The following is a 3,170-nucleotide window of genomic DNA, read 5'->3' as shown; positions in this document are numbered from 1 at the left end:
TCCTGATCTTTGATCTACTTGATAAAATAAAGGATTTCAAAAATCATTGGAGTTGTCGTTTCATTTGACCCAAGACATATCAAGGTCTGTATTAGTTGAATAAACAGCCTCATTCTCATGTTCTTTTTATAGTTTCTTTTTTATTTGTCCTTCCTTTTCTGTTATCTCTCTGTTTAGTTTTAATGATCTTGATTATCATTTCATTTCCATTCAAAAACTACTATGGCGCACTGGTAGTTGACTTCTTTAGATTTCTTGGTTCTATAACTCAATACTGTGCAATCAGTAGACACATAAGGGACCATCTCATGTTGAAAAATGTTGCCCGTAAAGAATTGAACTGTTCGAGGTGTCCATGATCTTGCGTGGTCCTTTTCTATCATTTGTTTTTAGTCTAATCTTATTTTCAATGAAAAATCAAGGAGACTGGAATGCTGTTGGGGCTTACACCAACATTTGTTTTTATTTCTTTTGTCATATTACTTTTAATATTATTATTGTGCAAATTTTCAACTATCTTATTTTCTTTGTTGTGTTTTTCAGCACCAAATCCATGAGGAATACTGCTGGATATGATGTGATCTTAAAGGCAATAGAAAATTTAGTTTTGCCCCACAAGGACCATATTGCAGCTTATGGAGAGGGTAACGAGAGAAGGTTGACTGGTCACCATGAAATGAAACGACTGACATCAACACTTTCTGTTGGGTAAGTTACAACTTTGTAGGTTATAATTATATGTTAGTTCTTTTTCCGTCCAATAGTTTCTAGTAGTAACATTTTCTGCCCACAGAAATTCTTATTTTATGACATTTCATGCTGATCTTTGCATTGTCCAAATCATAAGGTGTTGCTAACAGAGGTGCCTCTATTCGTGTTGGCCATGACCACCCTGAAAAAGAAGGAAAAGGTAGCCATTTTCTTTCACTTCAATCATTTTCATTATTCAACTCTTCTCAATGCCTTATTTAGATTTTCAATCATTTTTCTCACATTATCTATGTTTTTTTAATTTTTTTTTTCCATCTTTACTTAATAATGACTCATTTCTTGATGAGCCATTCTGTCCTGTGCTTGACCAAACAAGCTTTTTAACTCTCCTAAATTAGAGTCATGATATTTTTGTTTCAAAATATATAATCCTATGCATACAACTTGGAAACATCTCGGGTCAGAATTAGAATAGTTTTAGTTTACAAACCAAAGTCCCTTACTATGTTTGGTTCCCAGAAAATTTGAAGGAAAATGCAAGGGAAAGAAAATACAAAAGAAAGAAAAAGTGAAGGAAAATAAAATAAAAAAAGATTAAAAATTGATAAATTATTTTTTTTGTTACTTCAAACTTATTTTATTTATTTTAACTTATCAATATAAAGATTAAATAATTTAAAAATACATAAGTTTTTAATTAGTTTTAATTATATTTGATTTTCTTTGATATTTTTCATAGGACAACCAAACATGAAAAAATCATTTTCCTTTACATTTTTTTTTCTTTCCTTAGTATTTTCCGGGAACCAAACATAACCTTAAAGATTTTTTTTTTCTATCATGCTTTGGTCTTCCTCTTAACATGCCATGTACTATACACTGGGTTAGTTGTTCATTTTTTGAGTTGTGATGTCATCTTGACAATTTTCTAGACCTAAAATTGATTTGGTAGAATATTTCATTTTGAGGCCTCTGCTTGAAGCAGGCTTGTTCCATTTCCAAACTTGCAAGGGTCAGAATGGGAATTTGAATGATGCTTTAAGGACAACGGCGAATGCAGAGTGAAGAGGGATGGCTACAAGTTGGAGTTTGACACACGCACATAGGTGCATTTTTATGTTTATTCCAATAAGTAGTTCAAAAGAAGAAGAAAAAGATCGTATTACTCCTCAAAGCATATTTCTTCATGGTTTAATTTATTTTATATGAAAGGTGTTAATTCATTTACTTTCTTTGCAATGTTTTGAAGTCTGTAGGCAATTTTTGTCTGTAACTGGCTTGTTAAACTGCTTTCCAAGATACATTAAAGATTTTCAAGTATATGATCAACACAAAGTGGGAAAGATAACAGTTGAACTACAAGGCAGGATTAATGATTGTCAAGCTCTTACGTATAGGCAATATCATAAGGCCAAGGACATAGAGAAATATACATCTAATAAGCTTCTAACCATCAGGTCTGTGTTGATTCCTTGTACTTTCGTTGTATTGAAATTGTTTGTTATTGATCCATGAAGATTATGTTTTCCTTTTGTTTGCAAAATAGGATTGCACCAAACCTGATGTTTGAACCACCTTGTCCTTTAAGGGGTACAGTTTTTGGGTTTGAGACACATGGTTATGGGAGTAACCTATGTGATGTGAATTATAAAAACATCTTTGATGTAAACATACCCTTTTTTAGGGTTAATTTCATTGAGGCTTTCTCCTGAGGTTTGGTATAAATACACTCGACCACCATTGGTTTTAAATTTCTTGGAACCAATAAACCTTTTAGAACTTTTCCTGCTCGAAAAAAGTGAACAACTTTAAACTATGTAAGCCTTTGTTTGATAGTAATATGTTTAGTTGGGATCTACTAGCATTTCAAAGCCAGTATCTTATAAGCTCATCATGCTTGTATTTTATTAGATATAAGAAATAACTTGTTCAAGTCGGTAGCTTAACAAACACATTAGGATTATGTATCTAGTCCTAAATTTCAGTATATCTTAAAAAACACAAATTTTAATTTTTGAGTTCACTAGGTACAAAAGATGAGCACTATTAAAATAAGATATAAAACAAAATTACCATTTGGTAGTCTAGAATCTCACACTTCATCTTAATCAATAGGCGTGTATTACTAAGATTTATTTTATCCACCTATGTTAATATATATTCATTTTTTGTCAATTCCTCATGTAATACTAAGGTGGCGTTTGTTTTTTTGGTTTTTTGCTGAAAACAATTTGCTTTCAAATTTAGGTTATTTGTTTTTCTAGTTTTTGATGACTTATTATTGAATTTTTAAAATTTTTGGCTAAATAGAAAAAACAAGCTTTTTAAACCTCCCCAAATCAACCCTAGCCCATCCTCTGCAATTCTGCAAGCTAAGCACGTGCAAACAACCGAACCCATCAGCAATAACCTTGAGATCGGAGTCCGTGACGCTTGGGTAAAAGGACAGGTCCAGCTCA

At 31.9% G+C, this 3,170-nt stretch overlaps 1 long non-coding RNA gene across 1 annotated transcript; it reads left to right on the top strand.

The window, feature by feature from the left end:
- The first annotated feature begins 547 nt into the window (after positions 1-547).
- LOC109123272 (uncharacterized) lies at positions 548-2,489 on the top strand. Its single transcript, XR_009466802.1, has 3 exons — positions 548-708; positions 848-910; positions 1,697-2,489. It is a non-coding gene; the product is annotated as an uncharacterized LOC109123272 (long non-coding RNA).
- The last annotated feature ends 681 nt before the right edge of the window (positions 2,490-3,170 follow it).

Source organism: Vitis vinifera, chromosome 10, assembly GCF_030704535.1.
Source record: "Vitis vinifera cultivar Pinot Noir 40024 chromosome 10, ASM3070453v1".
Classification (NCBI taxonomy): Eukaryota; Viridiplantae; Streptophyta; class Magnoliopsida; order Vitales; family Vitaceae; genus Vitis; species Vitis vinifera.
This window is presented reverse-complemented; position numbering and strand designations above follow the sequence as displayed.